Genomic DNA, 7559 nt, shown 5'->3' with positions numbered 1-7559 from the left:
TTGATGTAATTTTTTTGATGTAGCTAGCAGGTGGCGGAGGTGTATTTGAATGTTGGCAGCATCATGACAGCGATTAGGACGTCCTCCGTCTGCTAGTCTTCTTTGATCCTTGAATTCTGTGGAGCTCAAATAGACAACAAAGCTTTGTGGAACTGGTTAAGTGTTAGCATAAAAATCTCTTTGCCTTTATCATGTTGAGCTTCCTCTAATAAATATTACTCTCTTTGGTAGGATCATAAGTTTATTTTTTATATTTTCATTTCTATAGGGCAGGAATATATTTACTTTATTTTTACGCCACCACAGTGAATGTACTTATGGGTTTTATGCCACAAGCATACTCACATGGGGCTTACTGTTTTTAACATTTTTATTTTCTTTTCAAGATAGCATGATTAACTAACAAGCTATTTAAGGAAAGTAAATAATTTGAGGGAAAAGGGAATGCAGAAATGATAAATATAGATAACTACCAATTTTACCATTCAGCGAGGGTTCAATGTTTTAAGTCTTCTGAACAAGACTTCTCACCGTGTTCATTCTTTAGGTGCGTCATTTGATTCAGGTGTGGACCTTGACGTCTGCACCCATGTTCTTCGTTTGCCCAGCAGTTCGAAGTGCGGTGTTGGCAGCATCCTGCTTAGTGTGTTTGTGCTCGTAGATCCAGGTCCTTCACTTGGTGGAATCTAAGAGTTCTAAAACTCCACCATGTTTTGCTTCAAGTGTACCTGCTCATAGAGACAAGGCAGAGATCAAGTGCATGGGCCCTGTTGGTGGAAAACACCAACAGAACCAAAAGTGTATTTGTTCTTCTTTAACTTTAAGCATAGTGAGCAAGACAAATTTGATGGATAATAAGATCATGAGTGTAGTATTTAAAATATTTGTCAGATCAGATCGCTCAACCTAATGGAAAGATAATCTATCTATGTATATGTCTTTTTCTTTATATATTCCCAAAAATTGAATGTGCAACATTTTAGCTTATATGATTAGGAGTGTGGGATCACAAAGGTGGAAGGACTAAACATGTTGAATCGATTGGGTTGGTTAACCTAGAGTTATAAATCATACAACATGTTTGTCTCTTTATTTATGTGAACGCTAGAACCAAGGAGAAGCTTATAAAAGTGATAATCAAGTACCTTAAGATGTTACCTTATTTGAAGAGTGATGGTACAGTATCACCTTGTGGAAGCCTTCCTTTCTTAGCAGTTGTGCATCGTGTTTGTGGCACCCTCCATGGATCATCTCTTATGAGCTACGTCTTCCTTGTGTAAATTGTTAAACTTGATGTGTCTCTCTCTTTGTCTCTGATTTGAGTTTATCTCAGGACTTCCCAGGTCGATATTGAAAGTTTTCCTACAGGGGTTAGTCCAACAAAATATCCAATATCTACTATAGCATACTATCGGCTCAAAAATCAACCTAGACACCATGTCTAATTTGATTAAGGAAGGCTATTTAACCTAAGCACCACGCTTAATTTAAATGCCAATGGAAGTATGTCGAGTACTTCCAAACCAACACTTACTTGTGAATAGACAAAGGTAGCATGACAGCATTATAGAGATCTACTCAAGTGGAGATGAAAATAGAATGATTAACGTTTACCAAATGGAGCATGTCTCAAAGGTGGGGACAACCAACATAGCAACATGACAAAGGATGTTTTTATGTAAGGTACTCCCCCAAGCTTGAATTTTGCAAAATTCAAGTTCGGATGAATTTAATTCAGTGTTGCATAATGATTGGTTGGACATACCTTGTGCTTGTTGTTCATCCAATCTTCTTGCTCCAATCCTGGAAAGGTTAGTGACAAGAATACCCGAAAAAATATTTTCACAATTATCGTTATACGCTCAATGCACAAGGCAATATGGCAAGGTCATGTTACAATCTGATAAGCGCTTATTTGAGGACACTAAGCTTGTCCTTGGGAAACCATTAGTTTATGTTGGCGAAGTGGTTTCCCCTCCGATGCCAACCTTTGCATATCAAGATTAGCTCAACGAGATCTGCAATATTTATTATAGACATATGCATCGACAACTGCCCTTTTAAAGTTTTGTAAATAGAAAGGAAGAGGGGGTTGGAGATCTCAAATATGGTGATGTTGGAGAGACCAATAGATTGGGAAGATCTTGCATACGAGCATGGAGTAAACGAAGTGGCTATGAAATAAATTCCATGCTCATTAATGTTATCTTCGTCTCCAATCTGAATGTTCAGAGTTTCTCCTGGATTGGTCTCACCTATGTCCTCTTCTGTAGTTGGATGAATCTCATCTTCAAAGGGAGTCAAGAACTCAATATTTGAAATTGAGCCAAAGTCAGAATCCATTAAGGCTTCTTCCTTATCCATCCATTCTACACATTCTGGCCATTTAGAACTTGTGATCAGGAAAGGGGAGGTGTTAGAATTTTCTATATGGCTTAGCTCTCCTTCTACAACATTACTTGACATGTCATCCTCATGGTCTTTATGACTCCTATGGTTTGATCGTCTTGATGGATTGCTAGCATCATCATGAGACTGAAAAGGAGAGGGATAAGAGGGCTCTCTAAGGTCAAGGATGGATTTAGAATTTGTGAACATGGAAGGGAGCAGATAGAATCTTCTATATGGTTTAGCTCTCCTTCACTTGATATGTCATCCTTGACTTCTTCATAATAGGAACCAGGACATTCTCTAAGAGAACCATTATTGCAAGGATTTGAATTATCCCTGCTTGAAGGTCTCTTATGGAACCAGAAGTCTAAACCATCAGTATCTGAAAGATTTAAGGTCAGAATTCCTTCCTCCCTTAAAGAATTTTGGGGTATTGATGGTTTAGGATCGATAGCTAAAGTTTGGGATTGAAGTGGTTGTGATCTGGCTATCGAAACTTCTTCTTCTTGTCTAGGAACTGGTTCTTTCTCTTTCTCAGGGATATAAATGCTAGGAAACTTTCCACTCAATGAATCAATTAAATCCCTAGCTTCACTAGCAGGTAGGTGATAGAAGGATCCTCTAGAGGCTGTATTCAAGGTTTGCTTATTTTCCCTACTAAGGCCCTCAAAAAAGTGAATTAGAAGAACTTGTTTGGGAATAGAAAGCTTTGGGCCAGTGAGAGTAAGGTTAATAAAGCGGTCCCATGATTTGCCAAGAGTTTCTTCTTCCAGTTGTCTAAAAGAAATAATCTCGCGCCGAAGTTCCGCCACTTTGGAGATTGGAAAATATTTAAAAAGAAAACTATTATATAACTCCTTCCAATCTCCATGAACACTCCCTACTTTGAGTTTGTACCAATGTCTAGCTTTTCCTGTTAAAGAGAACAGAAAGAGCTTCCATTGAAGGGTCTCATCGGACATGCCTTCTATGCGAAGGAGGTCACAGACTCGATAAAACTCTCTTAGGTGTGTGTATGGGTTTTCTTCACCTTCTCCTGAGAAAGGTTGTTTTTGAACAAATTCTATGTATTCGGGGTCTATCTCAAAACTAGATGCTATGATAGGCTTTGAAGATTTTAGTGGTTCGAGATGTGTGCCCGTAGGTCTATGAAATTCATAGATAGACATGTTTAAATTCGTGATACCCCAGAGATCAAGGATTAGATAAGAAGAAAGAATACAGAGATAAGGCAAAAGATAAAAGGAAAAGTATATATATTTTTTTATTTTCTAGAAAATGATTAAGCTAGTTCGTAGTCAACTCAGCAACCGTTTCCCCAGCAACGGCGCCAAAAATGCTTGTTGACACTTGCTAACACCACTTGAATACTAGGTTGTCATCCCCAGCATGGCACTAGAGTGTACTATGGTATTTATACGCACACAGATAAATCCGCAAGCGCATGGATACCGTTGTAGCTTTTACCCGGTTAAAGGTTTTATCGTATCCACAGGGAAACGGGAGAACTGATCTACGCTCTAACTTAACCTAGATAGATAGGTAGGTGTAAATAGGAAAGATGGTAGAATTGAATAAGAACAATATTAAAGGTAAGATAACAATGGGTGATAATATGGGAATAGAGAGTAGAGCAATCTAATATATGGGTGAAGGTAGGACAATAGAGAGGATAACTATGGTTTCTCTACTTCAAAGGGGTATCTCTATGTCTGGGACAAACCACCTGATAAGAATACACCACAAAGGATGCTTATCCATAGGCCGATAAACCCTACCAGTCCTGCTAACGGGAGGTGGACTACAGGGGACCAACGTAACTATCACCTACGCAGCCTACCACACAATCCGGCTAGACAGGGGATATCCACAAGTAATCTAGGTCTAAGCACCATGCTTACACCTATACTACAACCCTCACCTATAGCGTCCTATAGATTAAAGTACTCAAAAGAGTTGTGAACCAGAACATACATGGATAGTAATTGCATAATGAAATAGAAGTAGATTACCAGAGTCATCCCATGAGCAAGCTTGATTAGAGCTTGATCATGATGAAGTACAACCGGAGGAAGAACCGACAGGCCAGCCTCTCCTCCAATCCTCCCTTGCTCTCCATCTCGCTACTATCTAGATCTACTCTAGTTTAGAGATGAGAGGAGAGCTCTCATCTCCAAACCCTAGCTTTTGCTCTGTCTATGAATAATGAATAATGATGAAGAGGTGCCTCCTCCAGGGGCCAAGGGGTCTGCTTATATAGTCCCCTCAAGTGAATCTAGGCCTTCGAATCAAACCGACCTTAATCGCACGGTTTTCCTTAGTCCTTTAGGTCGGTGGAGCATGATCCGCGAGGCAGAGCCGGATTGGCTCCTATAGCAGGGCGGGCGCCCAAGGTGAAAGGGTCGAGGTGGCGGACTAGAGGGGGGTGAATAGTCCTTTCTAAAACTTATCGCGCCGGCTAACCGAAACAAATGCAGAATTAAAACTATCGGTCTAGCCAAGACTACACCCCTCTATCTAAGTTCTCTAGCACCTTGAAAAGATCCTAAACAAGCAAGCAAGGTGCTACCTTAGCAAGAGCTCACCTAATCAATTCTAGGAGCAAGGTCACACAAACCTATGCAACTAGTACTTTGCAAACCGGGGGAGCTCCTACACAAACTAGTGAGGCAAAGCGCACAAAGCCTAAGCTCACTAGCAAGCTCAATAACAAGGCAACTAATGCCAAATTAGAGAGCGCAACTTACTTAGCTACACAAACTAAGCAATGTGACTAACAAGGTTACACAAACCAAATTAGTCACGCAAGGGAGATACTTCTAGCTACACAAGCAAGAAGGTAACTAGCAAGCTACACAAGCTAACTAATTACAAGAGCAACTACACAAGCATAAGTATGAATGTAAGAACAAGCTTGTGTTAGGGACTTGCAAACCAACGGGAAGAACAATGTTGACACGAAGATTTTCTCCCGAGGTTCACTTGGTTGCCACCAAGCTATGTCCCCGTTGTGTCGACCAACACTTGGTGGTTCGGCGGCTAAGAGGTGTTACACGAACCTCGTCCCCACTAGGACACCGCAAGAACCTACCCACAAGTGAGGTAGCTCAATGACACGCACGATCCAATAGAGTTGCTCTTCGCGATCCCCGCGGGGTGAGCACCGTACCCCTCACAATCTCTTCTCCGGAGCACCGCACAATCTCCTTGCGTGCTTCGACGGAGTCACAAGCCACCAAGCTGTCTAGGAGGTGGCAACCTCCAAGAGTAACAAGCACCACCGGCTTGCAACACGAACACCTAGTGCCACTCGATGCAATCTCTCAATGCAACGCACTAGAATCGCTCACTCACACAATCGGATGATCACTATCAAGCATATGTGAGTTAGAGGCTTTACTAGCACTCCCCATGCATGGACACTAAGTCCCAAGGGTGCTCAGCACCAGCCAAGGCCGGCCACCACTTCTATTTATAGCCCCAAGGGCTAAACTAGCCGTTGCCCCTTCACTGGGCAAAAGTCGTGAGCACCGGACTCACTGTAGGTAGCACCGGACGCTGGAACAGTGCGTCCTGTGCTCCAAAAACAGCCACGTGTCACTAGCCGTTTGAACTTGACCGTTGCCGCCAACGGCTAGCACACGCACGCGCGTCTGGAACAGTAGCACCGGACGCTCTGCTGCTTCACACCGGACGGTCCGGTGCTCACCGGACTCACACGCAGAGAGCAACGCAAACTTGCAGCAGCACCGGACTCTCAGCGTCCTGTGCCACCGGACGCTGGAACAGTGCGTCCTGTGCCTGCAGTTCAACTTGTTAGGTTGCTAACTTCTAGCTCCGAACTCCAAATTCGATGATCTTGGACATTTTGGAAAGCTTACTTAGAGTACTATCCAATAAAAATGAATACTCAATCCAAATCAAAATGGATCAAAGGAGTATTCAATCTAAATGCCATCCTAATGTCCGGAGAACACCGAAAGACTTCTCTCTCTTCTCCAAGTTGAACAAAATCAACTTCAACACCTTCTCCTTTGCAAATGTGCTAACACCACCAAGTGTACACCACCATGTGTAAGTGTGTTAGCATTTTCACAAATATTTTCCCAAAGGAGTTAGCCTCTCAACTTGCCACGCCACTCGATCCTAACACGTATGCAAAGTTAGATCGCTCAAGTGGCACTAGATGACCGATATGCAAACAAGTTTGCCCCTCTTGATAGTACGGCCATCTATCCTAAATCCGGTCATAAACTTCTCTACACACCTATGACCGGTGAAATGGAAAGCCCTAGGTTATACCTTTGCCTTGCGCTTTCCATTCCATCTCCTCCAATATTGATGCAACACATGCACCAACCAATCACCAAATGATATGATCCACTTCATATCATCACGCGACCGTATTGGTTCATTGATCTTGACCTCACTTGCTCTTCACCGTTGCCTCGGTCCATCGGCGCCAAGTCTTGCTCAAGCTTCACCGTCACACGCGGTCCCTCGCTTCAAAGCCTCCGACTTGCCCTTCACTCTTGCAACCGGTCCATCAAGCCAAGCCTCGTCTTGATCTTCTCCACCTTGGTCACATGACTCCATGTCATGTCTCATATGCAAAGAGTTCCTCCATCATCACATAATCACCTGTGGACTAATCTCCTGTGTATCTCACATAAACACTATTAGTCCACCTAAGTTGTCACTCAATTACCAAAACCAAACAAGGACCTTTCAGTCTCCCCCTTTTTGGTAATTGATGACAACTCTACAAAGATATGGAAATTAAGCTTTTTCAGGCTAGCACTTCACACAAGTGTAAATTGCTAACTTGATTTGGATTTTATGCTACTTATCCAACATTTAAGCTCTATGTCAAGATTTGGATAAGCACCATAAAACCCTATTAAGTGCTAAGGTGTATAGAATAAACCTTTGCAGCTCGATACCAAGTTCGATAGCATTTGAAGCATTCAATGTACACCATCCTTAGCACCATGAGTAGCTAGACAACAAAAACACTAGAAACCCCGTGAGATCAACATTATAAGCAAGGGTCTAGTCTTTACATGAAGAACACAAGTCTAGCTACCAACCTATGCATGCTAGTTATCATATCATCAATCAAGTTCTATAACTAGCATACACCACACAAGCATGCATATTGAATTTAA

This window comes from Sorghum bicolor, chromosome 6 (genome assembly GCF_000003195.3).
Source record: "Sorghum bicolor cultivar BTx623 chromosome 6, Sorghum_bicolor_NCBIv3, whole genome shotgun sequence".
Classification (NCBI taxonomy): Eukaryota; Viridiplantae; Streptophyta; class Magnoliopsida; order Poales; family Poaceae; genus Sorghum; species Sorghum bicolor.
This window is presented reverse-complemented; position numbering follows the sequence as displayed.